The sequence below is a fragment of the Heteronotia binoei genome, chromosome 7 (assembly GCF_032191835.1).
Source record: "Heteronotia binoei isolate CCM8104 ecotype False Entrance Well chromosome 7, APGP_CSIRO_Hbin_v1, whole genome shotgun sequence".
Classification (NCBI taxonomy): domain Eukaryota; kingdom Metazoa; phylum Chordata; class Lepidosauria; order Squamata; family Gekkonidae; genus Heteronotia; species Heteronotia binoei.
Window position 1 is genome coordinate 126,624,980 of NC_083229.1, and position 23,722 is coordinate 126,648,701.

Here is a 23,722-nt window from a genome sequence, read left to right on the forward strand (position 1 = left end):
GGCTGGGCATCAGGGGATGTGGCCTAATATGCAAATGGGTTCCTGCTGGGCTTTTTCTACAAAAAAAGTCCTGTGTGAAACAATGGTGATATCAGGGGGTGTGGCCTAATATGCAAATGAGTTCCTGCTGGGCTTTTACTACCCAAAAAAGCCCTGCTGTAATATATGTAAGAGTCTCCTCAGTTGTCCTTACTTCATAATAATAATAATAATAATAATAATAATAATAATAATAATAATAATAATAATAATAATAATAATACACTTTTATTTGTATCCTGCCCTCCCCGCCGAAGCAGGCTAAGGGCGGCTAACAGGACATGGTATCCCATGATTTACATAAAACAATTTTAAAATACAGTTAATACGTACATTTAAAACGGTTACATAAAAAGTTAAAACTACAATAAATTAAGGTGCTATGTTCAGTAGATATGTTTCGATGGCTAGGTATCGTTTTCAGGGCTCCTTATATGCTTGCATAAAGAGGGTGGTTTTGCAAGCCCTGCAGAACTGACTAAAGTCCCGCAGGGCTCGCACTTCCTCCGGTAATTGATTCCACCAGTGGGGGGGCCATTACGGAGAAGGCCTGCTCTCTTGTTACTTTCAGTTTGGCCTCCTTTGGTCCAGGGATCCTTAAAAGGCCTTGGGAGCTAGTGCTCTCTGGGGAACATGTGGGGAGAGGCGGTCCCTAAGCTAGACAGGGCCTCGGCCATATAGGGCTTTAAAGGTAATAGTGTTAAAGTGTTATTTGCCCCTCAGAATCTCCTTTCTTTTGCCTCTTGTGTGATTTCTTCCCACTCTGGCACAAGCCTGACCAGGCTCAAAGATTAATAATATTTTGTCGCAGAGCAATCCTATGCAGTTACTCCACTAACTCTGTATATGATTGCATTGTGCATTAGATTAAATCGGACATCTTGGTTCTAGCTCAGTAACGCTGTGTTGTTTTCTTACCTTTATGTGGTTTTTTTAATGTTTTGGTGAACGAATATGTCTCGATTGTTCCAAGCATGGCAGATCAGGTGGATCTTGTCAAACTTCATCCTATTCTAGTCCACTGTCTGCTAGTGTTTCAAAAAAGAAGCCCATCTAAAGTCTACCAGGGACCGGGCCTTTTCCGTTATGGCCCCTTCCTGGTGGAACCAGCTGCCGGAAGAGGTGAGGGCCCTGCGGGACCTTGCTCAGTTCCGCAGGGCCTGTAAGACAACCCTCTTCCGGCTGGCCTATAACTAACCTGGCACAAGAAACTAAGTGTGGTTCTACTAGACTTCTGCTGCTTTTAATGTCTTAATGTTTTAAATATTTTAAATGTTTTGATTATTTTAATTGTTTAAATGCTTAAACCCTATTTATGTGGGATTCTATGTTGTAAGCTGCCCTGAGCCACTTGGTGGGAAGGGCGGGATATAAATCATAAAATAAATAAATAAATAAATAAATAAATAAATAAATAAATAAATAAATAAAAGCAAACTTGGGGGCTGTTCAGACGCACAGTATAATCAGATGTCGCAGCTGTTTCCTTCTGAATTTAAAGTGGCTGATCAGACAGCAACATCTGCCTCCCGGTATTAACCTGTAGTATTCCCCCCCCACACACACACACCTAATCCTTCTCAGAACCGGAGTATTTTGTCACCTGCTCCTTTGCGGTGTTTTTTGAGTTCTCCAGTTTCACCTCGTAGTTTCCCCGTCTGGATAGTTCTCAACCAACTTCCAGATGTCTGAAGGCAGTCCCGGAGCAAAAGGAGCCTCAGACATCTGGTTTACGGTCGCCATTTTTTTTTACTACTTAGCGTTATGCGCATAACCGCACAACCAAATAATGTTTTAACATATGTGCATGCACATAATGCACACATGCGCATAATGCACATAAAAGTGGAGAAAAAATGAACTGCATGGTGCCGTTGTGTGGACGGCAGAAGACGGTTTCACAATGGAGTGATTCGAATTGCATTATGGCAGTCTGCTCGATAATATCCAGAACAAAGATATTCAGAACAGAACCAGGTCAATTTAACACGGACTCAACATGCTGTGTTAACAGGGCCTTGGAGAGAAATCCTAAGCAGTTCTGTTCAGAATCCTACTCGTTATCTCAGTGTCAAGCATGAGGGTTCAATGACAAGTCGAAGTTGATACAAAGACTATGTTTATTGATAGACCGATACTTTCTGTGTAACAGATTCTTGAGAGTAATGCTGCATATACATTGATACAATACTTTTAAGGCTTACTTCAAAAGGATTCCAAAGGATGGGGTTGTGGGGTAGCTCTCACACATAAACTATCATAAATGTCTACCTTCCCACAGTGTTATCAGGACTCTGTCCTTGCTTTCCCCAGATGTCTCACACTCCCTACCGAGAATGTATGGGAAGGTGCTGATTACTTCTTCTCAAGTTAGTTTCATTTCTCACTACTTCTACTCTTTAGGCAATAAAGCAAGAAGGGGGGAGGGAAAGAATAACAAGGCTAGCAAAACTGGGTCCTCCATGATACTTCACAGACCAGGGTTAGGTAGGACCCTATAATAATAAATTATCAATGGAATTTCACCATGCTTGACACTCAGTTTTGGCTTACTTCCAGGTAGGTGACTTTAGGATTACACCGTTAGGCACTGACAGCTCCTGATCTCTTCCAAGATCCAGCCTTGTTCAGGGGAACATCCTTATCTCCCAAGTTTCATCTCCACCCCTTCCTGGCCAATCAGGGCTTTTTTTGAGCAGGAATGCACAGGAATACAGTTTCAGCTGGCTTGATGTCAGGTGTGTATGACCTAATATGCAAATAAGTTCCTGCTGGACTTTTTCTGCCCCCCCCCCCCAAAGCCTTGTGCCTAATAGAGTACTATTGATTGATTATTCCGATATGGCAGGATTTCAGAGCAAAGTAGAGCAAAGCTGTAAAGGTGTTTCAGTGCTTTTCACTTATTACATGTTCATGGTCACGAGGTGCACACGGTGGTCATGAACAGCCACAGCACTCTAGGAAATGGCACAAGAAGAATAATAGAATCATAGAGTTTGCGTATAAACAATTTTATTAGTAACATATGGTAGTAGAACTATATCTACAACTTATAAAAAGCTTAAGATAGAAAAAAAAACATCATTCTACCCCACATCTTACTTTTCTCCCACCCCTCCCCCCAATGCTTGACCCCCGCCAGTGTTATTTTTTAAAAAAAACAGATATTAAAGGTACCTTTAACTATCAAGAAAAAACAAAAATTAATAAAGAAAAAGATCCCCCCTTCAAAAGTTATATTCTTGTCTTAAAAATCTTAATCATCAAAAATTGTCCAATGTCCTTTTATTTTCCACTCTTTTTCTACATATCTTCTGAATTTCTTCCACTCCCGATTAAAAAGTTCTAAATCGCAGTCTCTTAGTTTTCTTGTTAATTTGTCCATTTCACTCCATGACATAACTTTTATAGTCCAATCCCATTTTTCTGGTATTTTTTCTTGCTTCCGCAACTGCGCATACAATGTCCTAGCAGCTGAGAGCAAGTACCATATTAAAGTTCAATAGAATCATAGAGTTGAAAGCTACCCCCAGGGTCATCTAGTCCAACACCCTGCACAATGCAGGAAACTCACAAATACCTCCCGCTTAATTCACAGGATCTGCATTGCTGTCAGATGGCCATCTAGCCTCTGCTAAAAAAGGAAGGCGGGCCCACCACCTCCTGAGGAAGCCTGTTCCACTGAGGAACCACTCTAACTGTCAGAAAGTTCTTCCTATTGTTGAGCCAGAAGCTCTTATGATTTAATTTCAACCCATTGGTTCTGTTACTGTCATGAAAAGCATAAATGGCTCACACTGGGAGAGACAGCCATTTAAGAGTGTGAGAAGTAAAGGGATTTAAGGTAAAAAACCAAAAACAAAACAGTACCATGTATTGAGCCCAAAACCAAATGGGCACACAATGGAGATTGTTTCAAATAGTTGTCTCTGTTTCACATCAAGTGAATCTTCTGAGCTATCTTAAAGGTGACCCCAGACGGAGAGCTTTGCAGTAGTCAGGTCTGGAGGTCTGGGTCAACATGATCCTTGCTTGCCATGGCTATTGCAGTTTTGGTGCTTCAGGCTTTATTTTGTTGCAACAGTTTTGGAACTGTTATGTATTGCATCTCCCTGGGTTCTTGCAAATCAGGATCCTGAAGCCTGGAAGAACTGGCCAATCAGGATGCTAGGCATGTAACAACTTGTAACAAAGAGATGCAAATGAAGGATCCTGAAGCCTGGAAGAACTGGCCAATCAGGATGCTAGGCACGTAACAACGTGTAACAAAGAGATGCAAATGAAGGATTCTGGAGTGAGCCAAGAGAAGTAACTGTTGCCTGCTGGGGGGGCGGGGGGTATGGTTAACCATGGCCAGATTGTATATACTTGCAGTTTTGCCTGTGTTCCTCTGTGACTATTTCTTCTTGCAATAAAGTGTTCTTGGTTGATTCAGGGCTGGCAGAACTCACTTTATTTCACTACTCACTTTATTTCAGGAGCACAAATCCAGCCAAAGGTATGCCCGATGATTGTGAAGGGAGAGTTAATGCGGCATACAAGCATTTGAATCTGGCTGAATCATTCCCTTGAATACAATAAAGGAGGTTGTCCTTGCACTCTCTTTTTGGCTACAGTTTAGATGCTGCCCCCCCCCCCTCCCACCAATTCATCTAATAATATTTCTGTACCAGCTTTCAACAAAACATTGTTTTCAGTGGTTTAAGCAATAAAACAAAGTGACAATTTAAATTTTCTAAAATGTCGATTCTGAAATTTTCAGTACAGTTTCTTCCTCGAACAGGATGTCCCCGGAGTCCTTTTGGCCTCACCAGGCAGCTGGCCAATCAGGGGCTCCCAGCCAATTTGAAGATAGCACATGAATACGATGGTGGTTTAAAATATTAAAAATACAGGAGAAGACTGCAGCCAAAATACTGAGCTGTGTGATTCAAATCAAGATATCAAATTCCACACCTCTTTAAAGCTACAAGTGTTGGTTCTATTATCTGAGGGAATTTTAATCTCCACAAAAAAAATAAATAAATCAGATTTTTGTGGAAAGCTGGAACTTCCTTCATGTCTGTAGGGAACCTCCTCTCTTTGCCCCTAACTCCATTTCAAAAAACTAGTAATCATATATAATCAGGGCCTTTTTTGTAGCAGGAACTCCTTTGCATATTAGGCCACATACACCTGATGTAGCCAATCCTCCAAGAGCTTACAGGGATCTTCATACAGGGTCTACTGTAAGCTCCAGGAGAATTGGCTACATCAGAGGGGTGTGGTCTAATATGCAAAGGAGTTCCTGCTACAAAAAAGCCCTGCATATATTTATATGATATATATTATAGTCCACGGCCTGGTTTGGAATTGGATATAATGATGAGAAGTCCTAAAAAAGGTTAACCATGTATGAACTTTTATTCCCTTTACAATCAATCAGTGAAGGTTGGGGGTGGAGAATCAGCATATAAAAATCCCATTCTATAAAGCAATGTTGACCTTTTCAGTATTCTTTGTTTTGATGGGTAGCCACTTGCTTTCTTTTACTTTTACGGTGCTGAAAACCTGTGCAAGACGAAAGGTAAAATGGTTGACCTATCAAAACACATCATACTTAAAAGGTTAGAATAGTATGAAGCATAACTTTTATGGTGTTTTAAACTTTTTTCAATATGTCTTCCCAGGGACAAGGTTTATAAACGCAAATAATAGATGGCACCAAAAAAAGCCTGTAAAACTCTTAGGATTCTTTTTTTTCCCCCTTTCCTGAATGTTCATTGCAGAGAGAATTTGTTTTATAACGAGCCTTTCTCCACACAAATAAGTATACAAGTGTTTCGGGTGAATGAAAACTGTAATTGTCCATATTTAAGTACAAAGGAAATGTCTAGGATTATATCATGGAAAATGGTATCACTTGAAAAGTAATTTTAGGGCAACAAACACTTCCGGATGTTATTGCCTCTATTCTAGTCAAACTAAAATATATGTATATAACGATCTGTTTTCCAAATTTTTACAGTCGCTTTGTGTGGGAATAAAACCCCGTTATTTCGGTCATATGACTGAAACTGAGGCGCTGCGACGGAGGCATCCACCACAGAAACTGCGCTAAGCGAAAGATGAGAGAAGAAATATTCCATCCGAGAAGCAGGGATGTGACAAATAATCTACAAATAATTATCCTTTGGTCTTTGTGACAAAGTGCATGCATGTTGAGATATTGATGGGTGGGGAGGTGACTCAGTGCTAGAACATCTGCTTCGCCTGCAGGACGCCCCAGCTTCAGTCTGTGATATCTCCAGCTCAAAGGATCAGGGTGGCCAATTACGTGGAAGGCCTCAGAGAGCCCCTGCCAGTCAGACTAGACAGTCCTGACCATGATAGCTCTCAATTTGTCTAATTTCATGATATTTCTCTCTAGTATCTTTGGTATGTTCTTCTGACGTATACAGTGACTTGATTGAATTATACTTTTGTTGGTTCTGCACCAAGGGCCCTCAACATTTCTGAACCAGTGGGCCAAAGCCCCACTTGGCCCCGCCCACTTTTTAAAAACGCTTGACGTCCACCAGGAAGGTGTTGCCAGGCAACACGATGGGGACATCTGTTCTACAACCTTCCCCCTCGTATTTGTATTTTGCTTACTTCTTGAGAGCCAGTTTGGTGTAATGGTTAAGTGCGCAGAATCTTATCTGGAAGAACTGGGTTTGATTCCCCACTCCTCCACTTGCACCTGCTGGAATGGCCTTGCGTTAGCCATAGCTCTCACAGGAGTTGTCCTTGAAAGAGCAGCTTGTGGGAGAGCTCTCCCAGCCCCACCTACCTCACAGAGTGTTTGTTGTGGGAGAGGAAGGTAAAGGAGATCGTGACCGCTCTGAGACTCTGAGATTCAGAGTAAAGGGTGGGATATAAATCCAATTTCTTCTTCTTCTTCTTCTTCTTCTTCTTCTTCTTCTTCTTCTTCTTCTTCTTCTTCTTCTTCTTCTTCTTCCTGTTTTCTCAATCAGAGGCATAAAACGCAGATCCCCACCCCACAAAAGGAAAGTCTAAAAAATTGCTACAAAAGTTATTGTGTAATTTAACAACAGCTGCCAGAAATTTCATCAGACACAAAGTGGTTTACTTATCTTTACCTGTGAGTAGCCAGGATGATTTAGAGAAAAAGTCCTGATTAACCGAGTGATCGATTCAGCTCCTTGATCTGAAAATCTGGGGCAGTCAAAAGGAACACGAACCACAGAATTGATTCTGCTGTTGCCACAATTGCAAAGTCTCTCTGAATATGGAATTCCATTAACTCTTCCTAACATCACCACTGAAGGAAAGGCATTCAGGTGTGCAAGTATGAATGTCCTTCTATACTTTGGAAGAGTTAGATTAGAGAGATAGTCTGGCATTTTTGTTGGAGGGAGAATGCCTACTGAGAAAGATGAACATAATCCATGAGTTCTAATCAACATAGTCTCATAATCAAAGTCCCTCAGACATCTTCTAATGAGCTGAGTCACTTCTTATCTATTCATTGTTTCTGTCACATTATGGAAAATGCCTAAATGTGATAATTTATTATCCACTAATCTGTCCAAATCACTTGTGTGGTGGTCCAATTTAGTCTGAGGAGGCTTAATTCTGGATTTGATTTTAGGAGTCTAATTTTCAGATTGAATGGTCTGTCACAGGCCTTTGCTTCAAACGACATCTCCTCAAATTTGGCTGTCAGAGCTATTCTTGGCACACATTGAGGGATTCCCAAAATATGATACAGGAATTTTAATAGTTGTCTTTCAATGTTATCTGTTACTGCTCTGATCCAAACCTCAGTAGTATATAACATCTGCCCAAAGACTAAAGCATTAAATACTTTAACTGCTGCAAGAACATACTGGCCACTGGAGGAGTAATAAAATCTTGAGATGGCCTTCCAACTTTGAAACAGAGTTCCAGTGCACTTTCCAAGAAAGGGTTGCTTGAAAAATATTTGAAATTTTCCACTTGCTGCGTGGATTGTCCTGCTACTGACCACTCTTTCTTTCTTTCTTTCTTTCTTTCTTTCTTTCTTTCTTTCTTTCTTTCTTTCTTTCTTTCTTTCTTTCTTTCTTTCTTTCTTTCTTTCTTTCTTTCTTTCTTTCTCTGTTAATTAATATGGTTGCCAAATGCTGATTACTAACCATACTGATCAATACCTAGATGCGCTCACTAACACGGGGGCCGGGGTAGTGAAGAGGGAGGGGAGAAAGTAGAGAGTAGCTTCCCAGGAATATCAAAGGTTGCCAAGGTCTCTTTGAAGTAGAGAGTATGTGCCAGATTCTCACCTCCTCCCTAGAGGCGGCAAGGACATTGCCTCCGGGAAATGTAACCACCAACTGAAAAGATAAGGGGGAACGTTGAGAAAACTCTCACATGCAAAAGCGGCCTTTTGTTTTGGGAATGTAGGGGTAGAGGCAATTGCTTTGATGTAGAATGTTAAATCCCAATGATTTGAACTGATCTCCAACAGTTCCAATGCCTACCAAGCTGGAGTAACTCTGAATTATCCAATAAATGCAACTTTGTTTCAAATACCAAGTCTGCTTATTTGTGAGCTTCAATGAACCCACACCTGACACTTTCTTTCTTTCTTTCTTTCTTTCTTTCTTTCTTTCTTTCTTTCTTTCTTTCTTTCTTTCTTTCTTTCTTTCTTTCTTTCTTTCTTTCTTTCTTTCTTTCTTTCTTTCTTTCTTTCCTTCCTTCCTTCCTTCCTTCCTTCCTTCTTTTTTTCTTTCTTTCTTTCTTTCTTTCTTTCTTTCTTTCTTTCTTTCTTTCTTTCTTTCTTTCTTTCTTTCTTTCTTTCTTTCTTTCTCTGAAAAGAAGAACCTTTGACTTGGTAACATTCATAGTTAAGCCTGCAATATTCCAAAAAGGAACCTACGGACATACATAGGCCAACCACAGATCTTGATGGAAAAGCAATATCATTCTGCATATAAAAGACAGGGCACTTTAAAATGAGCCAGGCAAGGTGAGCAAAATTCACCTCTAGAAATATTAGGACTTAAATCAGTGAGATATAAGTTAAATAACAGATATCTTTGCTTGACTCCTTTACTCAGTGGAATAGCCTTGGTCAATTCACAGTAAACATTAAGTTCTGAAAACGTTAATACTCATGTTTTCAAAACTTAATATTTACTGCCCCATAGATAAGTGAAGGTGCTTTAGATCCATAATGTCCTAATTTTAACTTTGTTTACTCATCTGATTACATCATCGATTCTTGTTGCCTAGCCTTTATTAGTCATCACTCGTGTTATTTGAAACATTTTGAAACATTGGCTGCTGCTGTAAATGACAGCCATGTGTCTCATTCCCTCCTCCATACATCTTATCTCATACTGTTGTGCCAGCAGTTGCTTCCATAGGGTTTTTCTTTCCAGCATTTTGGATTCCAACCTGGGATGCTCTTTGTGGGGGAACATCCACCTGACATCACGGTTTAATCATGCTGTGAATCGCCTTTTCCCTGTCCTCGCTGCCCTCTTTCTGAGCCTTGCTTTGCTCTGATCTTTTTGAGAAGAGCACAGCCCAAGAGCATCATCATTCTGTGAAGATGGAAAAAACGCACATTCTCCAAGGTCTCACCCCGATCAGTGCCATTTCCCAGCCATCAGCCCCATTTTGCCCACCACATCACCACCTATAATGTGCTATAGTGCTCTAAGGTAAAAGGTAAAGGTAGTCCCCTGTGCAAGCACCAGTCGTTTCTGACTCTGGGGTGACGTTGCTTTCACAACATTTTCTTGGCAGACTTTTTACAGGGTGGTTTGCCATTGCCTTCCCCAGTCATCTACACTTTCTCCCCCAGAAAGCTGGGTACTCATTTTACCGACCTCGGAAGGATGGAAGGATGGAAGATTCACCCTTGAGCCAGCTACCTGAACCCAGCTTCTGCCAGGATAAAATTCAGGTCGTGAACAGAGAGCTCAGACTTCACTACTGCAGTTTTACCGCTCTGCACCACAGGGCTGCTGTCTCTCTCTCTTTATCGTACTATAACAATTGTCTTTTTTTACAACCTGTGGTGATTCAGCATGGAAAAATGTATGCAAAAAAATGACTGTGCTGATGGAAAGAGAGAACTCTTCTGTGGAAGCTCTGTTCCCAGTGTAATGGCAATCACTTCTGCATTTGTAATGGCAGTTAACAGAAGATGGAGAATCCTTGCCACAGAGAAGCAGTTACCATAACACTAGCTCATCAGCTTTGACAGTCATGGCCAGTGAGGAGTTGTGGGTAGGGTTGCCAAAACCCACCTCCAGCCATCAGTAGGGGAATGGGGTAGTGTTGCTAGGTCTAAGTTGGGAAACTCCTGGAGACTTGGGGGTGAAGCCTGAAGAGAACAGGGTACAATGGCATAGAGTCCACCCTCCAAAGCATCTGTTTTCTCTGGGGGAACTGATCTGTAGTCTGATGTGTAATTCTAGGGGGTTCCTCAGATCCCACCTAAAGGCAAGCATCTTCAAGTACTTGAAGGGCTGTCATATAGAGGATGGTGCGGAATTGTTTTCTGTGGCTCCAGAAGGTAGGACCAGAAACGATGGGTTGAAATTAAATCAGAAGAGTTTCTGGCTCAACAATAGGAAGAACTTCCTGACAGTTAGAGCAGTTCCTCAGTGGAATAGGCTTCCTCGGGAGGTGGTGGGCTCTCCTTCCTTGGAGGTTTTCAAACAGAGGCTAGATGGCCATCTGACAGTGATGAAGATCCTGTTGAATGTAGGGGGAGGTATTTGTGAGTTTCCTGCATTGTGCAAGGGGTTGGACTAGATGACCCTGGAGGTCCCTTCCAACTCTACGATTCTAAGGTGTGCCATAAGCTGTGGGGTCATAGTTGTCCAACTAGCTTCATGGTTCTTCCTTGGACCCATCAAAATCCTGAAATTCAGAAGGGTTTGCATGACTCATGATCGGTTGCCTTGATGAGGGAAGGACTGTGGTTCAGTGGTAGGACATCTGCTTGGCATGCAGAAGGTCCCTGGTTCAGTCCCCAGCAGTAGGATCTGGTAGTATGTGATGTGAAAGAGAGACCCTGGAGAGCTGCTGCCAGTCTGAGTAGACAAGCACTGACTTTGATGGACCAAGGGTGCTATCATACTGGGACATTGGCGCAATATTATCTCGTCGCAAAAAAATAAATAAAAATGCTTGACTTTGGTTCGTTTCAGAGGGATCAGACACTGGCTGTTCGAGTGGCAGTATCCCAGCAGTGGTCCATGGTTGTCCATTCAGGCTGCTAGTGTGCCTCAGCCTCGATGAGCATTAATAGAACATTTTGCTCACAACAGTAATCACTTTAACCATCTTGACTTATCAGATGGAGATGAAACGGAAAGTTGTAAACCAAACTGAACACTAACACTTATTTATTTATTTATTTATTTATTTATTTATTACATTCAACTTATATCCCGCCCTCTCCGCAAGCGGACTCAGGGCGGCTCACAATATCATATCAATACAATTAAACCAATAAAACATATAAAACCATAATTTCAATTTTTAAAAACATATTTCAATTTTAAAAACCATTCTATGGTGCTGCATCAATACAATATAATATATAGGCAGCATTATAATATATAGGCAGCATTGAATTCTCGAAAAGTGATCACGCTCATTTCATACTTTGAGGAATTCTCTGTCAGAGCTAGGAATAAATTAGAAATGGGAAGTCCAATCCTGCGAAACAACTCTACATCGAGACATGACTTCTGTGACAATTTACCTTTATTATGACAATTTAACTATAAATTGTCCTTTTAGAACAGATAGTGAATGCCTTTGGAATGGACAGATGGCAACTCTACAGCCAGAGAAACTGGTTGAAACTCAAGGTGGGAAATAATGAGATTTCTATTTAATAGCCTTTTTTTTCCCCCTATAAACATTATCCTCACGTTAAAAATTCATTTTTTTTTCTTTTCTTTTACTAAATCCAATAGTTTGGCCATTGGTTTAAAATGACCTTTCTAACCTAGGCTTGGAACATGCATCCGAGACATTGAGTTTCAGAAGTGAAGCAGCACAGGTACCTCACTTTAGGATGGATATGGTATGGTGTTTAGAAATTTAGTTGTTTTATACTGTGTTATACAAACTCACAAATAAAAGCCTATCTTCTTTTGGGGGGGGGAGAAGTCCCCCGGTGCATGCACTCACGCAGAGAAGAGAAGCACACAAGCACTCCTCAGAGTAAGGCTCAATCAATCAATCAACGTTTTATTTATATCCCGCCCTCCCCGCCGAAGCAGGCTCAGGGCGGCTAACGACATCAAATACAATAGATTATACAATAAGTATTTAAAATCAGTATCTAGCTTTAAAACAGTCTAATTTAAAATTAACATTCTGGTGCTATTTCCAATAAGCACGATGGCGAAAATCACTTAGGCGAGTCCCTCTGTCATTTAATCGGTAAAGGCCATCCCAAAAAGGATGGTCTCGCAGGCCCTGCGGAACTGTTCAAGGTTCCGCAGGGCCCGCACATCTTCTGGGAGCTGGTTCCATAGGTGTGGAGCTACGTTTGAGAAGGCCCACATACGAGTACTCTGCATTTTTGCCTCCTTCGGCCTGGGGATCGTCAGTTGGTTCTTCCCTGCTGACCTCAGTGCTCTCTGGGGTTCATTTGGGGAAAGACGGTTCCTCAGGTTGTGGGGCGGGGGAACCTGAACATGCCAGAAATGCCTTGGCACGATCACACTGCTCTTCCACTTATGAGTCGTGCCCAGACCTCGATGCGATTCAGGGGGGAAGCTACCAGGAAGATTTGTAATATGATTAGGAGTCATCTGGACACAGGGTGAGAACATGTGTGGCTGAGAGGGCAGGTGTGCTTGTGTGATCATGTGCATTTAATCCAAGTGGGAGCTGTGGCTAGGTTGGGCCAAATCTCTTGTGCAAAAGCACCCCAAGAGTCCGATTCAGTATAAGGCAGCTTCATGCCTTCAATGTACAGGAATCAGGGCTCCTATATGCGTGAGCTATGCAGATGAAGGGATTTCAGCCATTTGCAAGAGCCAGTTTGGTGTCGTGATTAAGCGCACAGACTCTTATCTGGGAGAACTGGGTTTGATTCCCCGCTCTTCATCTTCTTCTTGTCAAAAATAGACCTGCTGAAATCCCCTCTATTAAAAATACAACAGCTCTGTCCTACATGTATGGTTATTGCAACTCTGCTGAGGCCAATAAGCAACCAGTTATGCACCGCTACTATGCTATAAGTGTATGGAATGCTTTGGAGGGTCATCTGGAACAGACGTCCCTTCAGGGCTCCAATCTCTTTGACAGGACTTATCCGATCCTTTGATCAGGCCAGAGCTTTTTTGGAACAGGGGAAGAAAAAAATCCGCTTGATGTTCCGTATCCCCCGTGTTCAATGCACACCATTGATTATTGCTCAGAGCAAACACATCCTTTCGTATCAGCGGTGTGGCTTGAGAGACAGGGGTGGGTGGGTGGGGAGCTGTGAAAAGAAAGACCTCCAATTCCCGGGCCCCTTCTCCTCCCCGTGTGTTGGTCGAGAAGGCTTTCGGGATCCAGCCTGCAGTCTCCGTTTTGCCCGTTGCAATTTATGTCATGGGAGCTCGTAGATGGTGCAGTAATCATTTTTATTCTTGCAGTGTCTAACATGCAGCCAGAATTGGCCTTAGGAAAAGTTATAGGCCTATGCTTCAGACTTATTAGAGCTGAAGTCCATTGCCAACTCCATTAACTTCTTTAAATCAAGGCTATAATTAAAGTCGTGGACATGTCTCAGTATACCTTTCGGTATGCCAGTTATTCCGTCTAGTATGAGTCAGTGGCTACTTTATAGATTTGTGCTGTACAGAATTACTGTATTAGCTGCAGTCATATTTATTGACTTTTATGTCTAAATAGGAGAGCTGGAAGCTCTTCTACTCACTGAAGCTCGGGAGGAGAAATGCAGGCAGCTTGACCATTCTTTTGGAGCAAGGGCCATTTGTAGCGTCTCCTTGCCTCTTGTTCAAAGGCTCCCTCTGAAATGCAAAGCGGGGGCCATTTCAGAATGAGCAACGGCTTGCTGTTTGGGCTCTGTTTAGTAAACACTCTGTTGCAAAGGAGCCAAACTGCAGCAGTAGGAAGTGGGATTCCCCACTCCTCCACTTGCAGCTGCTGCAATGGCCTTAGGTCAAGCCATAGCTCTCGTGGGAGTTTTCCTTGAAAGGGCAGCTTCTGTGAGAGCTCTCTCAGCCCCACCATGTTTGGCACCAGTTTGGTGTAGTGGCTAAGTGTGTGGAGAACCGGGTTTGATTCCCCACTCTGGGGAGAACCGGGTTTGATTATCTGGGAGAACCGGGTTTGATTCCCCACTCCTCCACTTGCACCTGCTGGGATGGCCTTGGGTCAGCCATAGCTCTGGCAGAGATTGTCCTTGAAAGGGTAGCTGCTGTGAGAGCCCTCTCAGCCCCACCCACCTCACAGGGTGTCTGTTGTGGGGGAGGAAGGGAAAGGAGATTGTGAGCCGCTCTGAGACTCTTTGGAGTGGAGGGCGGGATATAAATCCAATATCTTCATCTACCTCACAGGGTGTCTGTTGTGGGGGAGGATGGGAAAGGAGATTGTGAGCCGCTCTGAGACTCTTTGGAGTGGAGGGCGGGATATAAATCCAATATCTTCATCTACCTCACAGGGTGTCTGTTGTGGGGGAGGATGGGAAAGGAGATTGTGAGCCGCTCTGAGACTCTTCAGAATGGAGGGTGGGATATAAATCCAATATCTTCATCTACCTCACAGGGTGTCTGTTGTGGGGGAGGAAGGTAAAGGAGATTGTGAGCCGCTCTGAGACTCTTCGGAGTGGAGGGTGGGATATAAATCCAATATCTTCATCTACCTCACAGGGTGTCTGTTGCGGGGGAGGAAGGGAAATGAGATTGTGAGCCGCTCTGAGACTCTTCGGAGTGGAGGGCGGGATATAAATCCAATATCTTCATCTACCTCACAGGGTGTCTGTTGCGGGGGAGGAAGGTAAAGGAGATTGTGAGCCGCTCTGAGACTCTTCGGAGTGGAGGGCGGGATATAAATCCAATATCTTCATCTACCTCACAGGGTGTCTGTTGTGGGGGGAGGAAGGTAAAGGAGATTGTGAGCCGCTCTGAGACTCTTCGGAGTGGAGAGCGGGATATAAATCCAATATCTTCATCTACCTCACAGGGTGTCTGTTGTGGGGAAGGAAGATAAAGAAGATTGTGAGCTGCTCTGAGACTCTGAGATTCAGAGTGGAGGGTGGGATAGAAATCCAATACCTTCTTATTGTTCAGTTTGCAATCTCTGTGCATATATGGAATGTAAGCTTTTATATGCATTCCATACTTCTTCAGACAAGAGAACCTATCGCCTCGTCTGAAGAAGTGTGCATGCTTACGAAAGCTTACATTCTGAATAAAACTGTGTTGGTCTTAAAGATGCACCTGGAATCCCACTTTGTTCTACTGCTTCAGACCAGCACAGCTGCCCATTTGGATCTGTGCATATATAGTCACCTGAGGCAGTGTGGCTTGATTCCCAGTGTTGGACTTGCAGTAGAGAAAGTTGACTTGGGAGTCCCTTCTCAGCTAGGAAGCCAGCTCAGTGCTTTTGAGGTCGGTCGCTATCTCTTAATCTAATCTCTTTCAAATGGTTGCCAGGGGGGGATAAAATGGTGGGCCTTGTTCCTTCTTGGAGGGAGGGTGATAAAAATGTAACACAAATATTTCAGCAGGCCTAGTGCTGAGCAACGCTTCCTTAGCTGCAAGCTAAGGTGGTATGAAATCAGCCACTCTGAATTGAACAGAAGAAACTTAAGTGTGAGATAACGTAGCATTCCCTCAGAGACAGAGCTTCATCTCAGCTATGTATTTTTTAGAGCCTTCCTCTTTCTTTCGTTTCAGCATTCCATTCTTGTGACAATCCCACTTTGGAACTCTTTTTCTCCCCAGTGAAATCTAAATGCATTGATTTACATGGATGGCACAAAGCAGGATGTTTCGATGACCAATTCAGTGTTTTCTTATGGTATTTACAGGGGCGTTTTTTTTTTAGCAGGAACACACAAGAATGCAATTCCAACTGGCTTGGCATCAGGCAGGACCAAATTTTTTGAGGGGGGGCGGAGCAAAATGAAAAAAATGATGGCCCCTTATGAGCCATTCTATCTTATGCTCCCATAGAATACAATGGACTCCATACCCAGTTTGGTGCCCCCCCTCCGTTGGAGCCTGGGCAAGCACCCCCCTCTCTCCCCCCTGGATCCGGCCCTGGAATCAGGGGGTGTGACCTAATAGCCAAATGAGTTCCACAAAAAAAGTTCACAAAAAAGCCCTGTAGAAAACAATGGTGATATCAGGGGTGTGGCCTAATATGCAAATGAGTTCTTCCTCGGCTTTTTCTACAAAGAAAGCCCTGGGTATTTATATAATACTAAGAATAAGGCCCGTTGTGAAGAAAAACACAACGAGCTCTAGAAAGAGGCTCTTGGTGGGTGCCTTCCACAGCTATGGAACCCAATATGAGAAAGGTGTATAATAATGGTGGAAGTAGTTTTAGCAAAAGTATGAAGAGGCATCAATAAGAGTTTGAAGTAATGCAATTCCTTTGGAGTAACTTCCGTGTGATTAACTTCTACATGGAGTAAGAGACATGGTGCCCACCAGGTTAATGCTTCCTGAACAAATTATCTGTATTAATGGTCAAAAGTTATAATGAATTAATTTGTTCACCATTACAGCTAATGGGCTCGACAGATTAATCTTCCATTTCTTTCATACTCGACATGGAACTAATTAATCTGAAAAAAGGGATTCAGCAGATTAATTGTATATGGACACAGGGAATAGGGTTCAATTTAACAGTTCAGTTATAAATGCCAGTGACTGTACATTTTCCAGTGGCTCGAAATGTGTTTTTGAAAAGAGAGTTATAGCATGGGTTGTGTTTACTGCTTCTTGAAAAATGGATCCATACATGATAGAATACATGTGTTGTGCATGGAAAAAAAAATATTTAAAACTTGTTTGCTCACAAAATTAGAATTCTAAATATGTTGTTTGGACTGTGACAATACAATGACATGACCTACATACATAGAAGGGATGGTTTATATGCATTGGCTGACATTTGCCACTAAGAGAAGGATCTTTCCACCGGTGAAAAAAAAACCCAACTCTGTACATTGATAGAAAATGCTGCATCAGATGAACAGAGTCACTGGATGCACCTGTCGTACCATGGCTGTCCAGAACCTAGATCTAAACAGGTTGGACTCTGAAAAGGGGGCAGACTATCTGGATCCCCCACAAGTCCCAGAATCACTTGTAGTCAGAAAAAAAAATCTACATCTCAGAAGAAGGATATGCGGCAACCTGGTTGAGCGGTGGAACCCATAAATCCAGTTCCTTCCTGAGAGCCCTTTTGATATATGAAAAGCATAATCTCTTTGCTTCTCCAGGTTAAACACACTCAGTTCCATCACTCTGCTTCTGCATCACAGCTTGCTTTGCAAGGCTTGCTCAATTGCACAGGAGGTACAGAGCAAAACCTCTGTTTTCTCCATTGGCTGGGGAGGAAGCGGTGGGGGGGGGGGAGGAACAGCTTGCTTTCCCAGGCTCTCTCAATTGCACAGCAGAGCTACTGAGCCAAGCCTCTCTTCCTTCTATTGGCTGAGGCTCCTCCCCGCCCCCAGTCCCTGGAGAAGGAAGGAAAGAACCAGAACTTCCTTTGTCCAAAGCAGGAGTCAGGTGGCACCTTTAAGACCAACCAATTTTTATTTACAACGTAAGCTTACGTTCTAAATAAAAATTGGTTGGTCTTAAAGGTGCCACTTGACTCCTGCTTTGTTCAACTGCTTCAGACCAACACGGCTGCCCGCTTGGAAATTTCCTTTGTCCATTTCCTTCGATCCCACGGGGGGAATACAACGATAGCACCTTTAAGACCAATGAGTGCTAACGTTTTAAGCATGATTTAAGTTTTGGTTTATATGTATATATAGTATTTGTGTTCTTTATAAAATTTATATCTCTGCTACACCAAGGTTCTTTTTCTAGCAGGAGCTTCTCTGCATATTAGGCCACACCCTCCTGATGTAGCCAATCCTCCAAGAGCTTGCAGGGCTCTTCTTACAGGGCCTACTGTAAGCTTCAGGAGGATTGGCTACATCAGGGGGCGTGGCCTAATATGCGGAGGAGCTTCTGCTAGAGAAAGAACCCGGCTGCTACCTATCTGATTGCTTTATTGTTTTAATATCATTTTGCTTACTGTCTGTTTTATGCCGTTAGCCGCATTGAGTCTGTATAGAATGGGCAGGATATATATATAATGTAAATAAAATAATAAATAATCTTAAATAGGGACACACATGGCCCAGCCCGACCAGACATGACCCGGCCCAGCAAGGTCTCTTTTATGTCAGATCCGGCCCTCCTAACAAATGAGTTTGACACCCCTGCCTTGGAGCTTTCTGTTGCCTGATTAAATCGTTTGTTTTGACAGAAATTAAATAAAACTTCATATAATTGTTTAAAAAATATAAAAGAAGGTTTGGTTACTTGTGTAAAGCCTCCGCGGGGACTCATAAAGTTCATCGTTGGACTCCTTGGCTCCAACTCACAAGAAATTTCATAGAATCCATCAGCTTCTCCCCCTACCTCATAATGAGGAGGAACTCATAATGTTCATCGTTGGACTCCTTGGTGCCAACTCACAAGAAATTTCATAGAATCCATCAGCTTCTCCCCCTACCTCATAATGAGGAGGAACTCATAATGTTCATCGTTGGACTCCTTGGTGCCAACTCACAAGAAATTTCATAGAATCCATCAGCTTCTCCCCCGACCTCATAATGAGGAGGAACTCATAATGTTCATCGTTGGACTCCTTGGTGCCAACTCACAAGAAATTTCATAGAATCCATCAGCTTCCCCCCCCCCCCGACCTCATAATGAGGAGGAACTTTCAGCTTAGCTTTGTCATATAACATTTCAGTGGCAACCTGCTAAGTGGCAGTCTGCTGCTCTGTAAAATGATCGTTGTTTTATGTGGCTGAAGAAAAAAAGTGTATCTCTAGACTTCGGAGCCTCTCTCTCTGAATTAGAAGCCACATTGTTGCTCAGATGTCACAGGAAAATCACCTGGCTTTCCCTTGTCTTTCAGGACTGCCTAGCAACGGTCATGGGGGGAGGGGGAGGCGTTGTCTAGAAAAAAAGAAACCTGTTAGCAAATTAGATGTTTATCATAGTTTTTTTTTTAAATATGTGGCTGCCGAGCACAGCATGAAAAAGATACCAGGAGCTCACTGAAGAATGTATAAATCCCCAGGTGGGGGAGGGGATGCTATTGGAGACATAATTAAACTTTTATATATTAGTTGATGCAGGGGTTTTTTAAGCCAGAAATGTTATTTTTCTACAGTTGTTCCCCGCCCCTCCTATATGGAAATACGTGTTAGCCAAATACAGTATCTAACAATTGGCTCAAATGTACACACAGTTGTGTTTCTGCTTATAAAGGTGTTCTTTTTTTTAAAAAAAATGGCTCTTACAGGGCTTTTTTTTTTTGTAGTAAGACCTCTTTTGCATATTAGGTCACACAACCCTGATGTAGCCAATCCTCCAAGAGCTTACAGGGCTCTTAGTACAGGGCCTGCTATAAGCTCCAGGAGGGTTGGCTACATCAAGGGTGTGTGGCCTAATATGCAAAGGAGTTCCTGTTATAAAAACAGCCCTGGATAAGCCTGAAACTATCAATGACTACTCAGCATGGTGACTGATGGGAACCTCCACATTCAGAGACACGAATCCTTTGAATCCTGGAGCCAGGTGGCAGCCTCAAGGGGAAGCCTTGGTCTCTATGCCTTCTTGTTGGTCATCCAGAGAAACTGGTTGTCCACTGTGTAAGACAGGATGCTGGGCTAGATGGAGTATTAGTCTGATCCAGGAGGGCTCTTCTTAGGTTCTTAATTCTTAGGTTCTTCTTAGAACTTAATTCTTCTTAGGTTCTTAGGCCAAAAATTGTCTAGACCAGGGGTGGCCAACGGTAGCTCTCCAGATGTTTTTTTGCCTACAACTCCCATCAGCCCCAGCCAGCATGGCTGATGGCTGGGGCTTATGGGAGTTGTAGGCAAAACATCTGGAGAGCTACTGTTGGCCACCCCTGGTCTAGAGCCTTTGTGACATCCAGGGGTGGAATTCTAGCTGGAGCTCCTTGGAATATTAAGCCACACACCCCTGATATAGCCAATCCTCAAAGAGCTCACAGGGCTCTTAGTCCGGGGCCTACTGTAAACTAAAGGGTGTGTGGCCTAATATGCAAAGGAGTTCCTGCTACAAAAAATGTCCTGGTTATTTATAACTTGTGTTTCTCCTTTGCATCATCCCCGCTACCAACTCCATTTTATCCTTATAGCACCAACTCTGTGATGTAAGCAGAGGTGGAATTCTAGCAGGAGCTCTGGCGCATATTAGGCCACACACCCCTGATGTAGCCAATTCTCCAAGAGCTTACAAAGCTCTTGGAGGATTGGCTACATCAGGGGGTGTGGCCTAATAGACAAAAGAGCTCCTGCTAGAATTCCACCCTGGATGTAATTTAGGCAGAGAGTAACTGGTCGGAGTGAGCTTCCCAGAAATCTTCCACAGCTGTGTGTGTGTGGGGGGGGGGGGGGGTGGAATTTGAACCTTCATCTCCCGATCTTAGTACATTTGAACATATGAAGCTGCCTTATACTGAATCAGACCTTTGGCCCATCAAAGTCAGTATTGTCTTCTCAGACTGGCAGCGGCTCTCCAGGGTCTCAAGCTGAGGTTTTTCACACCTATTTGCCTGGACCCTTTTTTGGAGATGCCAGGGATTGAACCTGGGACCTTCTGCTTCCCAAGCAGATGCTCTACCACTAAGCCACAGTCCCTCCCCTAGTTGTTAAGCTTCTTCCATTGGAGGAACACTGTCAGCCCCTAGGCAGATCCTCTTCCTCTTGCCCAGGGGTCATTTTGTAGAACAAGAGGTGCTGGAGCTCATAAGCACAACTCGTTTGCATAAGCCACACACCCCTGACAGCACCAGAAGGTGTACTGAATTGTATCAGCTCAGCATCTATGTTAAAATGCTTCTTGAATTAGAATTGTCATTAGAAAACCTTACTCCCATCATACTTTTTAAAATTACTTTCTCCTATGTGGCCAGTTTGATGTAGTGTTTAAGTGTGCAGACTCTTAGCTGGAAGAACCGGGTTTGATTCCCCACTCCTCCACTTGCAGCTGCTGGAATGGCCTTGGGTCAGCCATAGCTCTCACAGAGTTGTCCTTGAAGGGGCAGCTTCTGGGGGAGCTCTCTCAGCCCCACCTACTTCACAGGGTGTCCGTTGTGGAGGAGGAAGGTAAAGAAGATTGTAAGCTGCTGTGAGACTCAGATTCAGAGTGAAGGGCTGGGTATAAATCCAATAACATCTTCTTTCTTCTTCACAGTGGCATGATGAAGATTTCCATTTGTCTGGTTTATATGTTTGGTTATTCTCCCATTTTTTGTGGGGGGAAATATTAGAAAGTTTGTCAGATCTTAGAGCCCAGCAAAATTCTCACAGGGGGGAATTGAAAAATGGAGCCCAGAAGCAATTATTTGCAGATCAGGGTTATAAAGAAAGAGCACAATAAAATTTAGAAGTTCTGGAGCTCTGCCCCTCTGCTCTCACTATAGTTCCACACTCAGCGATGTGACAACTAGGCTTCCCAACCCCCCTGCCCTGCCGGCGGACTCCTGGATTAGCAGCCTAATCCCCCGCTCTCTAAAAATCTGATAGCGGGGTTGGGGGGTGGGGGGTGGTGGAGCGGCGCAGTGTCTCTTTCCCTGCCTGGCTTCAGGCTTCTCCCTTCCTCCGAGTCACAAAGACCCGCCCACCGCCGGCCTGCTATTCGCTCCAGTCTGGCCTCCCTTCACGAGGTGCATGCTGGGACTTGTAGTCCTTGCATCCTCTCCGGCTGCCGAGTGGCGTCTCCTCAGGGAGTCTGGACCATGTGCATTTCTACCTCCGGAGGCTTCAGTTGCTGATTGAAAGGCTTCCTCTTGGGATGGTGTGTCTGCGTTACTTTGAAGAAGTTGGCAGCATCCCTTTCAGAGTCGCCAGAAATGGGGGAGGGGGGGGACACGTCTGCTGAGCATTATTCTCTATGTGGAGATTGATTCTCATAGGGTATAATGGGGAATTGATCTGGAGGTTTTTGGGGCTCTGGGGGAGCTGTTTTTTGAGGTAGAGGCACCAAATTTTCAGTATAGTATCTAGTGACTCTCCCCAAAGTACCTCCCAAGTTTCAAAACAATTGGACCAGGGGGTCCCATTCTATGAGCCCCAAAAGAAGGTGCCCCTCTCCTTCATTATTTCCTATGGAAGGAAGACATTTAAAAAGGTGTGCGGTTCCTTTAAATGTGATGGCCAGAACTCCCTTGGAGTTCAATTATGCTTGTCACACCCTTGTTCCTGGCTCCACCCCGATGTCTCCTGGCTCCACCCCCAAAGTCTCCTGGCCCCACCCCCAAAGTCCCCAGATATTTCTTGAATTGGACTTGGCAACCCTAGTGACAACAGCACTACTGTACTGATTGTCTGCCCTCTCCCTTATTTGGATCCTATAATCCAGGAGTCCACAATGTGAAGAAGAGAAGAAGAGTTGAATCTATCAGGACAGCATCGACAGGTTTTTTGAAGGGGGGGGGGGTCAAAATTTAAAAAATGACACCCCCTTATGGGCCCATTCTATCTTATGGGCCCACAGAATAGAATGGATTCCATAATCAATTTGATGTCCACCTCCAGCAGCGTCCAGGGCAAGCATATCCTCAGCTCTTTCTGGATTTGACCCTGGAATTTATACCCTGCCCTTCACTCGGAGCCTCAGAGTGGCTTACCATCTCCTTCCTTTCCTCTCCCCACAACAGATACCCTGTGAGGTAGGTGGGGCTGAGAGAGCTCTGAGAGAACTGCTCTTGAGGGAACAATTCTGAGAGACAACTGTGACTGACCCAAGGTCACCCAGCTGACTGCATGTAGAGGAGAGGGGGATTGGAGCCAACTGATCTTAACCAATACAACCAAGGGGAATCTCCATGGTGTCCGTGGTTGCCATGGCACCCACTGACATGATTCCTAATGTCCACCAAGTGTTATTAAAAGTGGGTGGGGCCAGGGGGCCTTTGCTCAGCAAGGTTTCTGATAGGCCATTAGAGATTTGATCGACCAAGCAGATTTTAGACATATTGATTTGGCCCCAGCTTCCACCACAGCACAAGGATCTTCACTGAAGCTCAGCTGTGGCAGCCATATTACCACTGGCTCTGGCGGCAGCTATATTGCGGCAGTCATTTTGTGTCTGTACCTAACAAACTGTGTCAGAACTCCAAAGGTGCCTGCAAGCTCAGGAGGGGTTGGGAACGGCCTACTATAATCATATAGCTGGTGTTCATTTTTAAGGGGAAAAATAATGTTGAAGGACAAAGCCACAATAGGACCTAAACCTGCCCATTCACAGCTTGACACCCCAATACAAACCCTATGCGGGGGCACAGAGCAGTGTTATGTGCAGAATGCACACTGTGCACAGTATATAATTTCACAGTGGACCATTCCCCGCATACATTCTCTCTGCCATTAAAAGTTAGTGTCAAGCATGCGGGTTCAATG